This window comes from Cebus imitator, unplaced genomic scaffold, assembly GCF_001604975.1.
Source record: "Cebus imitator isolate Cc_AM_T3 unplaced genomic scaffold, Cebus_imitator-1.0 Scaffold125, whole genome shotgun sequence".
Taxonomy (NCBI): Eukaryota; Metazoa; Chordata; class Mammalia; order Primates; family Cebidae; genus Cebus; species Cebus imitator.
Genome location: NW_016107440.1, coordinates 4,573,051 through 4,595,307, shown reverse-complemented (window position 1 = coordinate 4,595,307; position 22,257 = coordinate 4,573,051). Strand labels below are relative to the sequence as shown.

Sequence of the window (22,257 nt, the reverse complement as noted above, 5' to 3'; positions counted from 1 at the left end):
AAAAAAAAAAAAAAAAAAAAAAAAAAAAAAAAAAAACTAGCCTGATATGGTGGCATATGCTTGGAATCCCAGCTACTCAGGAGGTTGATGCACGAGAATCGCTTGAACAGGGGGCGGGGAGGTTGCAGTAAGCTGAGATCACGCCAGGAAAACAAGAGCGAAACTCTGTCTCAAAAAAAAAAAAAAACACATTTCTTCAGTAGCTCCAGGGCCCTAAATGCTGAGCAATGACCACACGCCTGTGAGGAAGCTGTGCCTACGCTCTGAGACCTCACACCATCTCGCCGCTTTGCCCAGCTTTGCGAATGCGATAGGAGTGTCCATTAACAAACATTTGCTTTGCTCATGGCCCTGTTGCAGTGAATGAGCTGAACGGGCCGGGAGGAGATGGCCAACCCGCTGTGCCACCCAAGCCGTGCCCCCTGTGTGCCAGCGACTATGTAGCTTCTTGGGATGGTGCCCTAATGATGGGTTGGTTGATTTGTTCATTCATTCCTTGATATCCTTACCAGCCACGTACTCCTGGCCTGGTGGGTTCAGCAGGAGGAATGAGGGGCAGTGGGCAGGAAGGCAGAAGGCTTCCATCTTGGTTTTTGGTTTTCCAGTAAGCTGGGTGATCTTGAGCATGCCACCTAATTATTGATTCACAATCTATAAATCAGGGAGCCCTTTCTACTCTGGCTCCTAGGTAAGGATTTTATGAAGCTCAAATGGAATCATGTGTATAAAAGTGTTTTGTGTATTAAACTGTAAAGTGCTATGTAAATGTGGTGAGTCATGACGTTCACATTTTAATCCCATTCGACCTCCTGCTGTTTTGCCCATTGGGATGTACCTGTGAGGCACTGGCATGTTTCAGGATGAGACCAGCCTGAAGACCAGCTTTGGGGAGAGCCTGCTCACTCATTACTTGGCTTTTTGTTTGTTTATTTTGCTTCGCCTTTTAACCACCACCTCCCCAACTTGCCCCTCTCTGATCTTCTCCCCCCGACCCAAAAATAGGTCTTAAATCCTCAGAGTCTCTAGTTCTTGCCCATGTATGTGAAATCTAGCAAAAATGTTTCTTTAGAGTCACTGAGGAAATATTTTTTTCATTGAAGTGTACTGGTACAAACCCAGTCTCCATCTTTTATCTAAACCTCTCAGCAGGGATCAATGAGGCACAGATGAATAACATCCATGTTCTACAAAAACAGAAACCAAGATGCAGAGCAAATACATGAGTGGTGACAGTCCTGGAGATCACGGGGACCGCAGACTAAGGACTCTTGTCCTCTAGCACTGTCCCTGAGGGTCCGCTTTCTATTTCTCCATGTCCAGAACCATGTTCAGAACCCGGAAGCTGAAGCTGTAGGGCTGGGGGAAGGGAGAGTTCTGCATAGTTCTCGGCTCAACTTCAGACGATCCCTTTAGGAAACACTGCTTGGGAAATGCCTGCAGAAGGATGAAAGTCAGAAACCAGCCCGGCCTCTATTAACTATTCCTTGGGTCAATATCAAGGCCCTTTGGAGAACATTATAATACCCAAGGTTGACTCAGATAGTTTTTTCCACGATGTGTTCCTAGAAGGTCCCATGTCACAAAGCTTAGCCTGCCAGTGAGTCTGGGCCACACCGCATGCTGCATCCTCTTCTTGGAAATCCACTTGCCTGTGAGTGCATTGAAGTCCTTGGGAGGCTCTGCAGTACGGAAATCTTGACCCCTAAACTCTCTTGCACCTCTGTTCCCCTCTCCCCCTTTATTGTGTTTGCTTATTGATGCTCTCCAGAACCCTCTTTTGGAAATGTCAGTGGGCTGATTGCACTCTGGGGTACTTTCTTTTATGCTCAGCTTGGGGGTAGGGGAAGATGGCACTTGGGGTTGGGGGTATGGCTCTTAGATGACCCATCATGAGGGTCATCAGACGAAGTGGAGAAGGGAAGGAGACAGGGGTGCAGTCGTGTGAGCTGAAATCTGTATGACCCTGAGGTCTGGCTGGCCAGGGAGGGCCCTGCAGGAGAGCCATTGCAGGCGGAGTCAGGGGAGATTGGGAGAGCTGGATCCTCTGGTGGGAGATGGCCAGGGGGGCTGCTTCTGCTTCAGACTGAGAAAGAAGCCCAGGGCTCCTGGGAGGCTGAGGGCCGGAGTGGGTCCCTCCAAATGTAGATTTTTTTTTTTTTGTCATATCATTAGAGAGTAGAACCTGCATGCCTCATCAAAGACAGTGAGGCCTCTACGCTTTATCCCATTAGGGCCATGTTTCTGTGCTGAGCTGCCCCACTTGGTGGCAGTGATTGTGGTATTGCTCTCAGCTCAGCTGAAGGGGCACGACTTGGGGAAGGGAAAACATGGAAGTTCTGGTAATTGCTCTTGTAAGTTAGCCATGACCGGGACCTGACGGCGGGCTGGCCATGGAGCAGTGGGAGAACCGCCCTGTTGAAAAGGAGCAGCCTGGGGAGGGGCAGATACGAGAACATAGGTACAGGAGTGGACTCAGATCAAGGGAGGAGATTCTGCCTGGCGGGGCCTTTCTGAAGGAAGAAATCAGTTATAACCAGTGTGGCCGGCACCACAGGGATCCAGGGCAGATGATTGTGCTTCTTGCCAGCGCATGGATATGTGTGGGGGGTGGGGGTTGGGTAGTTGTGCTTCTTGCCAGCACACGGATGTGGTGGGAGGAAGCAGGGGGGGCGTGACAAGGGGGCAGGGCCCGCACTGGCCAGGGGTGGGCTGTTTGCCGGTGGGAGCCCATGTGTGTGTCACACTATCAATGTCCAGCTGGCTGGGTTGGCAGCAGCCCCTGTAGGAGCCTATGTCCCTGGGAAGCCTCTCTCTGGGGAAAGGCAGGGTGGGCAGGCTGTGTGCAGAGGAGAAGCCCACGCTGCCCATGTCCACACAGCTGTGTGGGCACCAGTACCTGTGAGATGCCATTCCAGGCTGCCTGAAGCAGCCAGCTCTCTGTAGAAGAGAGAAGGAGAGAGCATGGTGCAGGCAAGGAGCAGGCAGGGAACAGAAGGGATTTTAGTAAATGGCAGGGCAAAGGGGGCAAGAAAAAAAATGGGAAATGACTCAAGAAGTGTCAGGGTCCCAAGCATCCATGTCAGGACACTCATGGCATTTCGGCAGGACAGTCCTTCATTGGAGGGGACTGTTGCCCATCAAGAGATGTTCAGCCTGCCCAGCCCACACCCGCTGTATGCCAGGGATGCCCTCAGTCAGCAGGATGACCATAGCTGCCCCCAGCCTGCCTCTGGAGGAGGTGGTCACAAAGCCCCCCTTTTCTCCAATGGTCTGAGATGATGGAGCTGGAAGGGCCCCTCCCAGGGAGTGAGGACAGCCACTGGGCACCCAGCCTCCAACTCTAGGGCCACAAAGAGCAGATGGGTTGGGAGAGGCTGTTGAAGGTGCATTTTTCTTAAATCAACAAACCAGTATTGAGTCAGGTGCTGAGGTCGGCCCTTTTCCTGAGGAGGAAAAGTCAGATGTGACCCCAAACCCCAGGGAGCCCAGAATCCAGCAGGGGAGGTGGACGAGCAACAGGAACCACCCCACATTTACTCACAACACAGACTGACCAGGGCACCCTGCCGCCACATTAGCTAGTGAGCGTGGGTGCGGCTGCAGTCGTGAGAGACCCCAGGCTCAGCGGCGCCACCCCAGAGCAGTCCTGTGCTCCAACTGGCAGATGGGGCACAAAGTGTGGAGAGGCACATCCACCTCTGAAATACCTGCTCTTGGAAGTGGCCGAGACCCCTGTCCCATTCTCTGGACCTGTCACGTGGCCACATTCAGCTTCAGGGAGTCTGGGGCGGGGCCCTGGAGGCAGGACCACAACTAGAATGGAGCCTGTGGGTACCCACCAGCCATCTGTCCCTACCCCACTCAGCTGGTAACAGGAAGAGAAACCGCGCCGGGGGTGGATTTTTCACCTGGGGAATCTTTACCTTTCAGGAAATGTCTGTTATCACTTGGCCCATGTATAAGATAAATAATGTTCCGCTGTCTGACATAGTTAATAACCACCAAAATATTGTGCAGATTTAGAATCCTAGAGCATCAGGGCTCAAAAAGACCTCAGGCGTGGTCCAGTTCGAACCTTTTGATGTCCAAAGGGGACTCTGATGGTCAGAAGAGAGGTGCCCGGGTAGAGATCACCCAGGTGGGGGTCTCTGCCCAGGCCACCAGTGTGGCTGCTCCTGGTGTCCGGGAGGCAAGGGAATCCACAGAGCAGCAAGCTCAAGCCAAATGTGCAGGTTTATTCTAGGACCTCAAGCTGCTGCCCCAGGCTCTCGCCCTTGCCCCTGCTGGGAGGGTCAGAGCCTCCTCCTCCTCCTCGGCCAGGATGACTCAGATGCCCGCGTCAGACATGTTCCCCTCCCTGCCAGCCTGGGTGACGTCTCTCTGAAACTGTCTGCTCCCTCAGCCACAGCTTATGGGCAAGATGAAGCAGTGTCACACAGCCCTGTCCCCCACAGTCTTCCTCGCCCGGGGTCTTGTCCCTGTCTCCTTATACCACCACCCCCATGAAGCTTACATGTGCACCTGCACAGCCCCGTGTCGCACTACTGCAGTGGGAGTGAGCCCTTGTGGGGAGGTGACAATGGCCCACATATCCCTCAGTGTGGGGGGGAGTGGGAGTGTGGGTTCTGGGACCACTGCGTGTGAACACCTGCAGCTCAGGTGGGCCTCTCGAGCGTTCCCCCAGCCTATTGCAGATGGGGAGCGTGAGGTCTGGTTTTTGAAGACCTGGATGCACGTCCTGGGCAAGCTGCTTGAGCCTCAGCTGCCTCATCTGGAAAATGGTCATCATTTGTAATGCCTCAAAGGACAGCATATGAGAAAGTGATCTGTAAACTCTAAAGTGCTGTCCACATGCTTTGGAGGAAAGGTTTTCCCAGGACTGGCCTTGTTAGCTGATCAAGCAGAGTGTGGCATTGGGGATGACATGAACTGGGTCCCAGGAGGAGCCAGGAGTGGGAGGGAAGAGGTGCTTATGGCCACACTTGGAATGGCATGGTCTCATTTGCTAACTTGGAGTCAGCCTGGGCAGGTGCCGTCTCTGATGGGTAAATGTGGAAACCAAGGCCCAGAGAGGTTTAGCCATGTCCACAGAGGTGCAGAGCCTGCCAGGAGGCAGAACCACAACTAGACTGGAGCAGCTCTGTCAGTGGACAGTCCAGGACTTGGTGGCTTATGTCCAAAATCAAGAACAGACTAAGTGTTTCAACAGGGACAGAAATTTCAGTGCGTTACTGAAGATGCCATAGAAATGGTGGGATGCAGAAAAACTGAGCAGACAGAAATGGGGGCTAAAAATAGTCTGTTTCGAACAGGCAGAGACCAGTCCAGTTTGAGAGCAGAGAGGGGGTCATAAGGCCGTCCAGGACTCTGGGATGTGCCTGCCTTGGGCAGAGGCGAGGTGCAGCAGGGCTGTCGAGAAAAGAAGGGCTGCTCATTGCTAAAAGACCGACGGGTGCAGCTCCCTGGAAGGAAAACTGAAGTAGGGCTGCTCATTGCTAAAAGACCCATGGGCGCGACTCCCTGGAAGGAAAACTGAAGCAGCAGAAAACACCCAAGTCAGGGTGCATTTGGGGGATGCCAAAGAAGGCGGGACTTCCAGATGGCAGAGACTTCAGAGAATACAGAGCCCCGTCTTCCCCAGCCCATTTGCCATTTTATAGCTGGAGAAACTGAGGCTTGAAGAGGGACTTACTCAGGCATTGTGGCCCACATCCATCACTTAGCCCTGCCACATTGCCAGGTACATGGGGCATCTGCGATGTGCTCGGTTGCTAGGGAAGCTATGCCACTGCCTATTTGAGGACAGTGGCTGTGCAGTAGGAGGCAGGAGCCAGCCCTGGGCTCCACGGAGGACGTTCCAGCTCTCAGGCTGAGTTATCAGGAAAGGCTCCGCAGAAGAGATGAAACTTTAGCCGGGCTTGGAGGAATTCAGGTGGAATGCGAGAAAGGAGGAAGTTGTTCACAGCCAGGAAGGAATGCAAATAGTTCTCGAGGCTATTAGTCCCGAAAAGTAGGGATTTCCCTGGATAACAAAACTTATTAAGTAAAAATGCAAGTAGAATAAAAAAAATAAGTAGGTGACACTGCAGTTGGTGTGGCTGATTTGAGGCCTGTCATGGCCACGGTACCTAAATGCCTGGGAAACTTTGGATCCAAGGATAAAGTCATGTCCTCAGTGCAGGCAGAGAGTTGGGTCTTATGATGAAGCCACTGCATGGTAGAGTTGGCCAAAGATTTTGAAGATTACATGATAGAAACCCTGAAGAGTTTTTGTAAAGAGTAAGGGAACTGACAGGACCCATAAGACAACTTCTTCTCATAGTTATGAAGTGATTATCTTGTAACTGTGATTAGAAAAAAAATTCAGCTCTATCATCTTCTTGTGTTTACCTCTTTGCCATGGGTGCTGGGAAGCTCACAGCTAAATTCTGTACTCAATTGTGTTCATTCCCGTGAGTCTAGGCTTTTAAAAGAAAGTTAGAATTAGTCTTCCTTCCACACACATATCCCATTTAGCATGTCTTGACTTTATTTTCACAAAAATGATTTTTTAAAAATTTTATACTGTCATATCCTTTTAGTAAAGGCAGGATGGAAAGAAATATTTTTAAAGTAGTTCGAAGACTTTCTATAAGAGTAACAGAGTAACAAAGCAGGTACAGGATGCTTTCTAGTTTTTATTATTGAGTTCTTTGTCACCTTCTGTTTCCCTTTTTGCTTTGTCTTTAACTCTGTTTGCGCTTAGCTCAGGATTCAGTTTTGCACTCAGTGACAAGGAGTATCCTTAACCTAGGATATGCAGATTCATGGACCTTGCCATTTGCTACCGTGGCTCATATATTTTTCATGTTATAAGTTATTTTTATTATTTGTGTGCCTTTTGTTGTGAATGATCCCAAGTAATTTTGGAATTATAAGAATTATAAATGCCTAGAGGAAGAAGGGAATGAAGAATGGAGCGTGCAAGTATTTGAAATGTCTCAGGAAACTTGCTAGAAGTTGATTTATATTTGCTATGGCAGAAAATGAAAAGTTTAATGAGGGAAAAGTTGAGAACAAATCAGTGACAATGCTTGCAGTATACTTTTGACTAAGCACTTTCTTTCTATAAATTGCTGTGCTTCCTTTCTTTTGAGATGTCGGGGACTTTCTTCCCTCTTAGCATGATAACAGATTAGGAACTATGTGATCACATGGTGGGCCACGACCACAAGGGACAGGGGAGTCAGGGCGTAACAGAAAGTTAAACAGTTTTAGTTTGCTTTTCACAAGGCTCTAATTAACCAAGACAGAGATGGACAAGAATGGAAAGGAAGGCTTTAGCCCCTCTTTCCCAGGTGAAAGATTAATGGGGAGGGGTGTGTCTCGGAAAATAAGTGGGCTTGTGGTTGGAGCACTGGGAAGGGAGGAAATGCATGGAAGATGAAGGAAACCATTTATTGGAAAAGAAACAGGGAACAGGGCAGAGCAGGGTGAGACTGGAGGATGCAGGCAGGGAATGTGGGGAGGTGATGCATGAAAGAGATAGAACCCAAATGCAGTAGAAAGGGAAGGATTGATGGATGTGGATATAAAAGAGAACTTCAGAAGGTTGCATGAAATAGAGGCAGAACAAGGTGCCCAGTAAGCTTTTTGTCAGACCCGATGGCAAGCTCAGAAGATTAAGGGAAATTATTAGCTTCAGGAAAAAGTTCAAAGAGACAGATATGCATTCACTCAGTCTCTAATTGAAAATAATCTGAGGCCATCAGTTAAACCCCAGTGTCAAGTAGCCACTTTGGGGGAGACTTGATGAACGGTAAGTGGAGAGTATCTGTGGCCAGGTGCAAGTTGCAGGTGGAAAAGGGAATGGGGGATTCCAAAAAATTTTGCCAAGCCAAGCATACCAGGAATTCTCAGAACTCCTTATCTTCGTTCCTGGCGTCGGCCCCTACCCATATATTAAAACTTAACCCTTACCGGTACCTCCCCTACCCAAGCCTGGCTTGCCAGCCATGTTATGCATATAAGTGCCCATGCTGGGCTAGTGCTGGGTGCTGTAATAGGTCAATGCCATAACATAATCTCAGTGGCATAACAGGATTTTTTTTTTTTTTTTTTGAGACAAGGTGTTGCTCTGTCACACGAGGAGGAATGCAGAGATGAGATCATAGCTCAGTGCAGCCTCCAACTCCTGGATGCAAGTGGTCCTCCCACCTCAGCCTCCCCAGTAGCTAGGACTACGGGTTCACACCACCACATCTGGCTCATTTTATTTTGTGTTTTTTTTTTTTTCTTTTTTTTACTTTTTGTTCTTTCTTTGCATTATTATTTTTTTAGCTTTGATTTATTTTTCTTTATTAGTTCTGTCCCTCTGAAGACCAGCTGATCTTATTTTATGTTACTTTATTTATTTTTTTTGGTAGAGACTGGGGTCTCACTTAACGCTGCCCAGGCTGGTTTTGAACTCCTGGCCTCAAGTGGTTTTCCCGCTTTGGTCTCCTTTAGCACTAGGATTATAGCCATGAGCCACTGCGCCCAGCCTTAATAGGATTTAAATTTATTTCTTGTTCATATAGGAGTCCAAATGCCAAATTGTGAGTGGCATTCCATTTGAGGACTCAGGAACCCAGGCTGCTCCATCCTCTATCTCCAGGGGTGCTGGAGTCTTTCACTTCTAGCCAGTGCACCAGGCAAAAGAATAGAATTGCCTGCAGGAGAATTTCCATACTAGGCCTGGAAGGGACACCCACTTCCACTCACCTCCCATTGGCTAGAACTCAGGCGCACAGCCACGGATATTGCCACAGAGGCTGAGAGGTGGGGATAGCTCTGTGCCCAGGGAGAAGAGAGAACAGTTTCTATAAGTACGTAGCTGTTTATGTCACGGTATTTCAAAAAGGGTGTGTTCCATAAAATAGATGAAACTCCAACTAAAAACCAGATCACATTAAAAGGTAATTATGTTTACTCTTGTGGGATTCTTTGCTTTTAAAGGATCTAGATAAATTGTTTTAACTAGAAACTCTCCCCTGATAGTGCATTTAATCAGCCAATCAGCCCTCATTTTGCCTGGGTCTTTGCTGGACCAGGCACGTAGAGGAGAGTTGGTGTTAATGAAATGCCTCCTGACCTCATGGAGCTGGAAGTATTGGTGTGTGTGCATTTCGTTTATAAGATCTTACTAGGGGGATAAGGAGAGTTAGGGCTAAATGAAGGAATGTATAAATACAGGCATCAACCGAGGAGAAGATCTGAATCCATTTATAAATATTTGGCTTATAGGTCATATGTCACGGTTGTCCTCCTGGGTCTTTTAAGAAACCTGCAGCTCCTCCCCACCCTCTGGCCCTGGCTCCCAGGCTTCCTGGGGCGTGATAGTTTGCGTTACTCTCCACGGTCCCCCTCTCTCAGTGCCTTGGCATGTACTAGCCAGGGCAGGATGGGCCGATGCATGCAGCTTCTCCTCCTGCTCTGTCATACTTCCAGATGGGATGCTATTTGCTGTCTGCTGTCAGGTCTGCTTTCTCTGAGCATCCTGGTTTTCCCGGCCCGTCTGTCCCATGGAATTCGGTGCTTTCAGATCATTTTTCCCCTGGATGTATGAGCCAGCCACTGTCCTGGTTTCACCCTGTTAGAATTCTTGCCTGCTCTTTGGAGGGAGGAGCAGGGCCAGCCGAGGGACACGGGCCGGGAAGCTAAGAGCAGCAGCAGCTGATGCTGGCCACGTCCTTGGCTGACCCAAGCACATAGACTCATTTTAACAGCCTCCAGTGATGGTGATGTCCTCACACAGCCACCAACAGCTGCCCTCCTGCCTCTTCTGCCCAGCCCCCTTCCTTCTTCTTTGGGCCAAGTAGGTTTAATGGGCTGGCCTTGTCCTGGGCTTCTGCTCCTGGAACAGGGGAATGGATGTTTAATTCACATTCCTCTGCACCTCCACAGCCCCCGGGATGGGCCCTTCCAGCAGGGCAGGGCGATCTTTCAGGGTGTGTTGAATGAGTGAATGAATGAACGGATGTGTACTGAGGGAAGTTCTGCCAACTGGGATTGTCAGATGCTGACTCCTAGTCACAGGGTCTGTTCCCATTTTAACTGGTTCAGAATTTTTTTTTTTTTTCGAGACAGGGTCTCACTCCGTCACCCTGGCTGGCATGCAGTGACATGATCACAACTCACTGCATCCTCAACCTCCCCAGGCACGGGTGATCCTGCCACCTCAGCCTCCCCAGTAGCTGGGACTACAGGTGCATGCTGTCTCGCCTGGCTAATTTTTGTATCTTTTTGTCGAGTTGGGGTTTTGCCATGTTGCCTAGGCTGGTCTCAAACTCCTGCAGCTCAAGTGATCCTCCTGCCTGGGCCTCTGAAAGTGCTGAGATTACAGGCATGAGCCTCTGTGCCCAGCTGGTTCAGAATTGTGAAAACAGCGCTCTCTGAGTGGATGTCTATTCTGCTTTAGCTCCAGCAAGGAACCTCTGCCATTCATGATGCTGTGGCCCAGCCGTTTCAGTCCAGAGCTGCCAGACGAGCCATCTCCAACCCTCCCCACTAGGTGGATGTGGCCTTCAGAACACAGGCTTTAGACCTAGCTTCAAACCCTGCCTCAGAGATCTTGGGCAAGCTGTTTCTCCTTGTTGAGCCGTTATCTGTAAAATGGGGATGATAATATTTACCCTTCATCAGGGTTTGTATCAGGATTAAAAGAGGTATTTCCCTTATGGCACACGTGCTGTTATTGGAATTGTATTGTCTCTCCTCATCCACAACACTAGTTCTCTGCTCCATCCACAGGGCTCAGTGCAGTGCAGGATGTAATTAAGTACTTATTGGATGAATTGCCAGAAAACCACCAAACTCGGCACTTGGCGCATAGTAGGCAGGCGCTGAATGATGGTGATTCCTGTCCATTTCCTCTTTCCCTTCTAGATTGGGAGCTCCTTTGTGGGCAGGAAGTGTAACCTCCTTTTTGTTGCGACTTTGTAACCTCTTAATTCCTTGTATCCAGGAGAAAAACCCAAACACACTGATCATCATGTAGAAACAAGTTCCTGGGCATCCCAGGATCAGGTCACCTCTCCCACAAGCATCTCTCTGCGAGTAGAGGGAGCAGCCCTAGTTCCTGGTGGGTGGCACCATCAAGGCACTGCAGGCCTGTGGAGGAAGCAGAGGCTCCAGGTTCTCATGGTCTAGGAAAGGTCTGGTTGCAGGCTGGGGTGGAGGGGGGCGTCGGTGGAGAGGTGGAGGCTGGCGGGAGGAGGGAGAGCCCTGCTGCTGGCTGCCCCTCCCACACTAGCTGTCTCTTCAAAACCTGGCTCTTAGCATCACTTTTGTCCAGATGTCACTTCCCTTTACCTGCGGGAGGGACGCTAGCACCCCTAAGCTCAGACCTTGGGGTTATTCCTCTTTATCTCCGCCGGCCACCCTCCCCAAGCTCCGAGCCAACCCTGGGCTTGTGGCTACTGTGGGGAATGGCAGTAAAAATCTAATAAATGGCAGAATCTAATAACCTGCATGCAATACTTCATCCAGCAGTTGCAGAATACACATTTTCTCCAAGTGTCCATGAAGCAGTTGCTAAGTGCACCAGAAGTGCACTTACCTCAGAATGCTTTTCTTAAAAAAATGGAATTATATTTTCCCCGGGATGAATTTTAATCCAGACCTTATCGCCTGTATCTGGCCACTGTCACAAAGGGGAATCTCCTGAGTTGGGTGAGCTATTGGACTCTAGAGAGATTTTGTGAAAGGCCTAACGCCCATCCCGTCACGGACAGGGACCCGGCAGGAGCCTTGGTTTTTTTAGGTGCTACCCTGCGCCATACCTCCCTTCATCCTGAACACTCCTGGATCCCGGAAATAAATGCTCTTGTCCTGGTGGACCACACTCCAGTGGCGTCGCGCAGGAGGTTCCAGGGGGCTAGAGGGAGCCGTGGGGTAGAAGCGGCCCCGGGCGCGGGCCAGGGAGCCGGGTAACAAAGCTGCGCCTCTCCCACGCCGCACCCCTGCGCCCCGAGCCTCCCCCGCTGGCACTGCCGCCCGCCTGGAAGAGTAGCCGAGCTCCTGTCGCCTGCCGGGCCGGGTTGTAAACAAACAGTGGAGCGGCGCCGCCCTCGCAGCAGATGGCTCCGCAGCTGCCGGTCGGGCGGGGCCTCCCTCTGGGCGCCGGCGCCGAGACGCGGGGCTGCGCGGTGCCCTCGGCCAGGGACACCCCTCGGGCGCCAGACCCGCTCCTGCTCGCTGGGGGCTGGAGGGGGAAAGCGCGAGCCGGGAACTCTCGGGCGCTTATTGCTCATTCTGTTGACGTCCGTCATCTGTTCCTTCATTCATTCGCTCTATAAAGATTTCTGGGGCGCGGGGACTTCGCCGGCCTGCAAGACGCTGGCCCTCGCAGGGGGTCGCCACGTGGGGAGCGCAGCGGCAGAGCGCCCAAACCCCGCTGGAGTCCTAGAAAGCAGTGGATCCAGGCTGTGGGATGCTGGGCCTGCAAAGCTCTTGGTCTGGATAGGAGGCCTTGGGCAAAGCTGGGAGAGAGCCTGGTCCTGCCCCGCTTACTGGCCAAGGGCTCAGGACGCCACTTCAGCTCTCTGAGCTTCAGTTTCCTCTTCTGTAAAGCGGGGATAATTCCACCGACTGGCAGCGAAGTTGTGCGGATTAAGAACAGTGTGCATTAAGCGACAGGCATGCGGTAGAGGTGGCAGCAGTGTTTTCTTTGTTTTTTTGTTTGTTTGAGATTTTTGTGAAATCTCCCAGGCTTAAGTGATTCTCCTGCCTCAGACTCCTGAATAGATGGGATTACAGGTGCCCACCCCCACGCAGGGCTACTTTTTGTATTTTCAGTAGACAGGTTTCGCCATGTTGGCCAGGCTGCTCTCAAACTCCTGACCTCAAGTGATCTACCCATCTCAGCCTCCCAAAGTGCCAGGATTACAGGTGTGAGCCGCCTCAACAGGCCAGCAGTGGTTGTTTTAATAGCCTCTAGCCGTGTCCTCTGCTAAGACCATCACAGAGGATGGACAGGACGTGTGGAGGGCACAGTGGGTCCTCCTCCTCTCTGGGACCTGACAATTCACCTGAATGGTGAAGTGAGAATCTCCCCCCGCCCCCAGGCAAGGGGGTGTGGGAAAGGCAGAGGAGGCAGCCTGTGTAAAGGCGGAGGCTGGAAGCTCAGGGCCTCATTGCAGAGAAGCTCTGTGCCTTAAGTGGGCAAGATCAGCCCCAGGTTTCTTTTCTCTTACTCTGCGCTCCCCACTTGCACTGGCTCTGGTTCAGCCCTGGTCAGGGGGGCTGGGTTTCCACACAGCCAGCCCACTTCTCTCCTCCTCTACAGTCCGAAAGGTCAGCAGACTTTCATCACAGCCTAGGTCCATTAAACCCCAACATCTTGGTTGGCTGACCCCCAGTATCCATCTGGGTTTGGGGGTGGCCAGTGCTTTCTTTTTTTTTTTGAGACGGAGTTTCGCTCTTGTTACCCAGGCTGGAGTGCAATGGCGCGATCTGGGCTCACGGCAACCTCCGCCTCCTGGGTTCAGGCAATTCTCCTGCCTCAGCCTCCTTAGTAGCTGGGATTACAGGCACGTGCCACCATGCCCAGCTAATTTTTTGTGTTTTTAGTAGAGACGGGGTTTCACCATGTTGACCAGGATGGTCTCGATCTCTTGACCTCGTGATCCACCCGCCTCGGCCTCCCAAAGTGCTGGGATTACAGGCTTGAGCCACCGCGCCGTGCTTTCTTATTGCATTAGGGACAAAGGAGGTGGGTAAGTTTTTCCACAGGCATGAAAATTGGGAAGATGATGATGATGATGACCGGGTTTGTATTAATAAAGTAAAAGTGTTCAATGAAATAAGTCAAGGTGGGGTGTTGGGAAGAACACAGTAGGAGTGAACGGAGGATCTAGATTTCATCCTGATCCTGGAAGTCATTCTCATTTCCTCATCTGAAAAATGGGCCTTGGTCTGGATGCAATACCAGGCCCGCCCCTTCTGACATGCTGAGGGTCTGTAAAGGGACCCTGGACTTATGCTGTGCAATTGATCCTCTCTAGGAGCCTTAGAGCTGTGTTCGAACCCAGCCTTGCCATCCACTGTGTGACCCCAGAGGATTCCCTTCCCTTCTCTGAGCTTCTGTCTCCTCCCAGTGTTAATCTGAGGATTGTGATCAGGTGGTGACGTATCACCGCCTGCGGGAGCATTCTCTTGGGGGAGAGTTAGCTCCAGGCCTGGTGGGAGAAGTCTGGAAGCCCAGGCCTGAGGGGCCAGTGCCTGGAGCCAAGGAGCGTGCCCTTTCTCAGCTGGGTGGTACCACCAAGGTCTCTTAGCGTCTGTGCCCCGAGGCTTTAACATCTGGAGCTTGCTGAGGCTGGAGGGACTGCCTTTCCCAGGGTCAGCCAGTTCCTAGAGACGGTAAGCACCCCACCCACGAGTGCACTCTTCAGATGCAAACACCCACCTTAACCCCTCCTCTATCGGGCTGTCACACTCTCGGCCATTGTCCACCTGCGCTAATCACCCACGAGGCTCACGTTGGGTGCCGGCGGAACACAACTCAGATGGGGGAGACACACTCTGATATTCAGTCCTCGAATATTCTAGAATAGTTTCTGGGCATAAAATAAGTTGGGGACGAAGGTGATCATTTACACTTAAGGTGAACACATGTGCCACAGACATACAGCAAATCACAGACGCGATGATTTTCAAGCTGTTTTCTTTCTCTTCATTTAACAAGCGCTCATTTACACGTTCAGTGCTTGTAAGATGCGTTAGGTGCTCAGGGCTTTGATTCACGTCTGTGCGTTGTGTCCTCAGGAGCTCCTCGTTTAGAAGTAGGAGGTAGATGTGAATGTAATAAAAGGTTTTTGGGTTTGTTTTTAAAGTGATTTAAAAAGCCCAAGGCCCAACTGAAGGGGTCAGGAAGAGTGTCCTCGAGGAGTTGGGGTTTGACCAGTGGGCATTGAAGGTGAGGATGGGGACAGACTGTGACATCAGACCAAGCTTGGGCATAGTGGTCAGTGGAGCCCAGGTTCTTCCTTCATTCCACCAAATGCAAGGACCCCTGCTGAACAAAACTATACCTGCCCCCACCCTCTGTGACCTTGGGAATTCATTGGACTTCCTCGAATGTGTGAAATGAGAGTGAAGCACTTACCTCAGCATGTTGTCGTGAGAATGAGCCAAGATGATGCATGTGATGAGGGTGGAACACTGGGACCACTGGACAAATGCCACTTCTCATCCATTTGTTCATTCAGTCATTCAGAAGGTGGTTTTGGGGCCTCTCCTTTGTGCCAGGCCCTGTATGTTTCAAAGCAGTGAAAAGAACAGACAAAAAGCCCTCTCATGCAAGGTTACATTCTAGAAATAAATAAGGTATCTAGTGAGTTAGACAAGTGTGATAAAGACAAATAAAGCAGGCAGTACAGAGAACGGGGGCTCCTTACAGAGTAGCTGATGTTTTATTGCTTATTCTTTAGTTTGGGTGGCAAACAGGATCCATGAAGAGAGGGAGAGGCATAGGAAGATGTTTTGTGCATAGATTGGGTCTAGGGGCGTCAAGAATGACTTTTGAGCAAGGGTGTGATTTGGGCTGTGCTTAAAGACAGTGGCATGGCTGCACCTTGTACCCGAATTGGAAGGAGTGCAGCCAGGCAAGAGGGAGCAGCCTGGCAATGAGAAAAGGCACAGTGGGCTCTAGGCAGCCAAGGACAAGGTGTCAGACCTGGGCTGCTGGGCACCAACGCAGGGGTAGACTCCACCTTGCCTGTGGGTTTCTTAGCCTGGGCTGGGAGAAGTGAGGCCAAGGGTGAGACCAGAGGCCTGAAGGGGACAAAGAGAGCTGCGTCCTCCCAGTGATCCCCTGCCTGGAGCCTGGGAGGGTGGGAGAGGGCAGGAAGGCCGATGTACCCGAGACTGCAAGACGTGGAGCAAGGTTCATGGCTCCCTCTCCCATTGAAGACAAGAGGGTGGGTAGTAGAGAGTCTGAGCACCCTTCAGACTTCACCCAAATTGATGGCGACGTTAATTGCTGCACTTGTATGGCTGCTTCCGTAGGCCACTCAGGTTCCAGAACGCAGTGGCCCCAGTGACCTGCCCTTCCCCAGTTCCCGGGAAGCTGGGGTCAGACAGCCAGAGGTGCTTTTACGGGGATGGCACTCTTTGAGGAGATGTGTTTGGGGTAGCTAAACATCTCCGAACCAAGTGCCAAGAGCCTGCCATGTGCACAAAAACGTCTGCCCACCCTTTCGACACTTTTCTGGTTGAACGCCGGGCATGTTTACCCAGGAGTCCTCAGAAGAGCCTGTGTGCTGCCGGCATTCGGGAGCAACTGGGGAACCCGCGTTTAGCGACGTGGAGAAGGGAAGGAGAGGGGAAAGGAAGGCACTTGTGGGAAATGTAAATTACAGCAATGTAAATAAAGAGCTTCCCAGTAAACGCATAAATAAAAAGCAGGCGGCAATCTCCTGGGAATAGTAATCAGGCTCAGCCTGCTTCTGCCTCCCAGAGTCTGAGCTGCGTGGCAGGACGCCTCCAGAAGCCTCTCATCTAGCTCTCCTAGAGGCAGAAGCTCCCCTGCCCGGGGCAGCACTGGGTCCAGGGGCAGCTGGGACGTCATCCACGGCCTCCTGTGGGGCATCCAGCAGGGGGCACCGGTGAGAAGTGAGGTGGGAGAGGAACCCTGAGTCAGGACCCAAGGGCTGCACAGACCCTGAAGCGGAGGAAGGGCCTTCAGACAGGCTTCCTGTTGTTGCTACTTGAAGTTCATTTGTCTGGAGCACAGAGTGTGTGGAGGGGTGAATGAAGGAGGTCAGATGTCACCAGTAGGTTGTGTAACTAGAACTGTGAACCAGGGTCCGCGGGCCACAGTTTCTTGCTCCCCCGCCACCCCATGGCTTTCCTTCCTGTGCAGTGGACTCCAGGCCCACTGTGCTGCCTCTACCAGGGGAGGTCACTGTAAGGCTGTGCAGGTCATTCTGGAAAGCCCCACGTGCGCTTTGCAAGCAAAGACCTACGTGAATTGAAGAGGCTGCATCCATGCAGTGGCCCCGATCACTGAGTGTGCTATTTGTCAGACAGAGCTGTCCTGGGACGTGGATTGGGGGCAGCGTCCAGACTCCCCAGAGGGACTGCTGTCCTGTGAGGCGGGGCACGTGGAACCCCATGCTGCTTCCTGCAGGGCTGAGGGAGGCCTGCAGCTCTCCTAGACACAGGAGCCTCCTCAAAGACAACCCATGACTTGCCTCTAGGCAGGCTCCTGTGAGCCCTCACGGCCCCGACCTTGGGCTCTGGCCTTGGCCTGCTTTCTCCAGTTTTAGCAAGAATCCTGCTGGGTCAGGATTTTAGTGACAATTCCCCACCCTTTACTATCTGATCAGATGACTCCTCCCCAACCCTAGGGACCTTATTGCCTTGGTCTGCCTGCAGCCAGAACGCCCAGCCTCCACGTTTCCTCTTAGTGATGCCTATCCATCCACCCCATGCTGCTTCTGGGCTGTGAATCTCTATGTGTCCTTGTTGTCATCAGAGTTGAGCCCAATCTCTTTCACTTCCTGGAAAACCCCAGGGCGGTATTCTCTATGCCTTGGTGGCAGTCCCCCTGAGTAAAGTCACCCTTACCACTTTAATAAGTGTCAGGAATACTTTTTCTTAAATCCGTCCCTCCATAAACATCCAAGCAAACCTCTGGGTGTGGCCATCTGCTTGTCCACAGCCCCTCTGGCTGTGCTTTGACATTGCCCTTCTGCGGAGAAGATGGGACTGGCCCAAGCCCAGGCCTCCAGCAGCCCGTAGGGCCTTTGCGTGAATTAGAAAAGGGCCTCTTCCTTGGGTGGCCCACCGTCATGTGACCTGGACACCTGTCTGAGGGGGGCTGGCCCTCCTCCTTGGGGGAGCTCCCAGGGCCCAGTGAACACCACCCTGGCAGCCCCCACCCTCGGACCCTCACACACGGCAGCAATATCACACCCCATCCACCCATACTCCCTTCTTCCCGCCCACCACCAAGGATAGGCAACAGTTGTGGGTTGTTCCCTCAATGGGGACAGAAATGGGGTTTCCTAAAGGGCTGGCAGGAAAGAGAAGTGACTGCAGGTCCCTCCCAGAGCATGGCTGGCTGGGATAGGGCCCCATGAGGCAGGCCTGCATATACATTTATAACTTTGCCACGTGGATTTATGTAGCTCTTCACTACTACTGCAGGACTCTGCTCACGCACACACTCTCAGATGAGCTGGTCTACAATGTAAATAGCACCCCTCCCCAGGACATTGCATATTTGGGCAGTGTGCAACTTGAACACCAGTGCATGGATGGATTTCTTGTCCAGGGCATGCTGTCTGTGAGCCAGGCTTCAGGCCTTGTGGCATCTAGTGGTCATCAGAGGAGGGTTAGTAGTTAGGACAAACTACTGTGTGCTCTCTCCGTTTACCTCCGGTTCTGCTCAGCACTCACTGCCCAGATGTGGCTTGCTTTGGGGCAATGTCCAGAAGAGGGAGAGGGATATGGCTCCCCTTGCATGCGATTCTCTCCAGCCGCTAACTTCATTTACCACCCACCCACAGTGACACCTACCAGCAGTCACGACAGTCTGCGTTCTTGGAACTTGCACCCTTTGATTCCCCACCAAACATTCCCACCGTATTTTATTTCACACAAAACAGTGTTATCACAGTGTGAGAGGAAATTCAAAGAAGGGAAAGCATCCACTCCAGTTCTGTCTTGGTGGCACACTGGTTCAGCATTTTCCCATGTTCTCTCCAGGAAGCATGTTTGCGCATGGCTGAAAACTCCGTGTATATGTGTTAAAATCATTAAATTCTAGAGGCAGAAAGACCTAGGTAACATCTCCCCCACTCCTTCGTGCTTAGGTGGCATGGGGGGATGTCTGTTGGAGGGAGGGAAAGGCAACAAGTGACATTGTGTGAACTGGGGGATGTTTTTAGTTTTATCCACAAGGTAGCACAAGTGGATCTTGGTCCCTGTGGGAATTCTCAGGAACAGAGGCTAGAAACAGACTTGATCAGTGAAAGCTGGTTCCAGAGAGAACAAGCCATTGATAAATTCCAGCACTGGCAGTCAATCAGAGCTCATCTGTTTCCGGGAGCCAGAGTCAGGAAGTGGGTGCAGGAGGGCAGTGCCTGCTGGGAGCGGGTGACCAAGACCTGCAGAGACACCGCCCCTCCTCCTGCCATGAATCATTCATTGCCTCCTCTGTCTGGGAATGAGGAAGAGACGCAGCTCCCTAGGAGCCAGCTTTCTTTCTAATTAGAGCCAGGAGGACCTGGGATTGATCTGCTATGATTGATGAGTTTTCCGGCTGGCAGGGGAGTAGGACCACTCACAGGAGAGGGTTAAGTGTGCAGGGCCAGAGATCTTGGGGTTGCTTAACGCAGAGACTTTAGAGACATTGGAAATAAAATAAGCCCCATGCCCCTAGTCCTGGCCTCCTCTTGTTTAAGTAGCCAAGGTGCCTGAGGCCTGAAGAGGAAGTGACTCCTCCAGGATGGCACAGGGCAGCCCAGTGGCAGATCCCGGGCTGCTGCTTTTGTGCAGTGCCTTTGGGGGCTCAGAAAGAGGCCTGTGGTCTCTTGGGAGGCATTGGTTCCACCCTGGGTGCCCACCGTGGCATGTGGGGGGTGAGCTGGGTTTCAGCCCCTCACGCCTAGACTGGGTTCCACTCGGCGCTGTCTGGCACCCCTGACTGAGCCCCTCAGTGCTGTGACCAAGCGTCCCAGAGGCGCAGCACAGGCTAGGGCTTCAGCGAGGCAGGTGCCTAGTGGCACGAGACAGCCCAGAAGGCTTTCTGCAGGCTGCCGGAAAGTTTAGCCCATGCTAGGGGTGCAGGAGTTGGAGGAGGGTGGGCAGCAGAGGAATCGTGAGGGGCCCTCCAGAGGTCCCCAAGCTCTCCTGGAGTGTGCTGCTCTGGGATCACTCCCAGTGGGCCAGGCCATTCTGACTGGAAACAGGGGTCGGGGCGGGGGTGGGGAAGACAGAAGAGAACACTAGCTTTAACTCAGGGTGGGGGTAATTAGGAGAGAAAACCAGCGGGGGAGAGAACCGGGCTCTGGGCTCCCCCACCAGCCAGATACCCAGAGCCTCACATCCAGGAACGGGGCTGAAGGAGATGCCCCCGCCCTTAGCACGCCCGTCCCGTCCCTTCACCAACTCACCCATTCAACAAAGCCTTACCTGCATGCCAGCCAGTGTCAGTCCTGGAGACGCCACAGTGACCAAGACACGCAAGCTTCCTATCTTCGAGTCTGCATTTTCACAGGGAAGGTCATAAACAGACAAAAAAGACATTTTCATTTCAGATGAGAAGTGCTCTCGGAAACAAGAGCTGGGGGACAGATAGTGCCTTATGGGGATGGGGGTGTTGTTTTAAATTTGGGAGTCAGGGGAGGCCCCTCTGAGCTGCTGTCCTTGAGCAGAGACCTCAGTGATGGGAAGGAACACATCAGATCCAGGAAGCCTTCCAGGCAGGCCACTGCAAGCTCAGCTCCCTTGAGGTGGGCACCTGCTTAGGGAGTGGGAAGAGCAGCAGGGAAGCCAGCTTGGTTGGAGCAGGGGGGGTGAGGGGTCTGGGGAAGGGGACAGAGAGGCAGGCGGTGGAAAGAACGTTGGGTGTTATGTTTAAGTATCAGACTCAGTTGGGGGAGGAAACTTAGAGGACGGGTCAGCAGGTACAGCAGACCGCCATGGCACGTGTGTACGTGTGTGACAAACCTGCACGTTCTGCACATGTATCCCATTTTTTTGTTTGTTTGTTTTAGAAGAAATAGAGGAAAAAAAAAAGACTAAGCTATCGGAGGGCTTTCAGCACTGGAGGGCTGCAGTCTTATTTTATCTCAAATCCTTCCTTCTGGCTGCTGTGTAGGGTGGCAGCAGGGGGGAAAGCTGCCGGTGGTTGGAGCCACGTGGTAGCAGCCGAGGGAGTGAGAAGGGGAAGCTGGGGGATGCAGACCTACATTCTGCAGGTGGGGCAAGAAGGCATGGGGCGTGAGGGAAACAGGAGCCAGAGCTTTCCCTTTTTTTTTTTTTTTGGCTTGAGCTCAACTGGATAATGTGATGGTGTCCTTAACTCGGCTGGGGAAGTCTGAAGGAAGAGCAGGCCTGGAGGGAAAGTTCAGTTTTGAATGTGGAAAGGTGGAGATGCCTGTGAAACACCCTTGGGGTGGTGTAGGGCTTGGAGATGTCACTTTGGGCGTCATCAGTGTCTAGATGATGTTAAAAGCTGTGGTCGGGAGGAGAGCACGGAGCGGAGAAGGGAGAGACAGGCACCTGCAGAGGGCTGAGCTTGCCGCACCTGGAGGACGGGAGGTGGGGGAGCCAGCAGGGTGATGCGGGGACAGTGAGCTAGAAGCAAACCAGGAAGGAGGGGCATCTGGAAGCCAAGGGAAGAAAGAAGTCCAGCAGATGCAGGTGATCCACTGAATTAAATGCTCAACAAGGCCAAGGGAGAGGCGTGCTGAGAGCTGGACCTCAGACTTGGGAGGACTAAAGGCTTTCATGACTTTTGGCAAGAATGAATTTGGTAGGAGGTGTGGGCGAAACTCAGCTGGAGAGACTGGCAGGGGCTGCTGGTGAATACTGGTGTTTCTTTGAGACGTTCTGCCCCAAGGAGAAGCAGAGAAATAAGGGCCATAGCTGGAAGGGATGTGAGGTCAGAGGATGTTTTCAGTTTTGAAATATCTGGGCTGCTATTCCGAGGATGAGGGTGACCAGAGAGAGAAGAGTGGGTGGTGCAGGGAAGAGCAGGGCGCCGTGGGGGAATGGGAGGTAGGCGTTGGGGAATGGGGCCAGTGGTTCTGGGGACATGACCATCCATCTGCGGGGACAGGAGGGAAGAAGAGGCAGGGGGTATGTGAGCGAGTGGCTGGCTGTTGGATGTGGTGGTAGAAAAGGGAAGCCATTCTCTACCAAACAGCTCTTCTCTTTGAAAGAAAAATATGCACAAGTGTTCCTTTCCTTCCCTGTAGCTTCTTTTCTCTTCCTTCATTGCTTTTTCTGGGATATCAAGTAAGGTGTTTTTTTTTATTTATTTTATTTTAAAAGACGGAGTCTCCCTCTGTCACCCAGGTTGGAGTGCAGTGGCGTGATCTCGGCTCACTGCAACCTCTGCCTCCCGGGTTCAAGCAATTCTCCTGCCTCAGCCTCCCGAGTAGCTGGGACAACAGGCGCCTGCCACCACACCTGGCTAATTTTTGTATTGTTAGTAGATATGAGATTTCACTGTGTTAGCCAGGATGGTCTTGATCTCCTGACCTATGATCCACCTGCCTC

General features: G+C 52.0%; 1 protein-coding gene and 1 long non-coding RNA gene across 2 annotated transcripts in view; both read left to right on the top strand.

Annotated features, from left to right (window-relative positions):
• The window catches only part of XKR6 (XK related 6), a 286,303-nt gene that overhangs the window by 119,291 nt on the left and 144,755 nt on the right, over positions 1-22,257 (top strand). The gene's annotated exons all lie outside the window — the stretch shown is intronic.
• LOC119472969 lies at positions 4,417-8,949 on the top strand. Its single transcript, XR_005202142.1, has 2 exons — positions 4,417-4,659; positions 8,559-8,949. It is a non-coding gene; the product is annotated as an uncharacterized LOC119472969 (long non-coding RNA).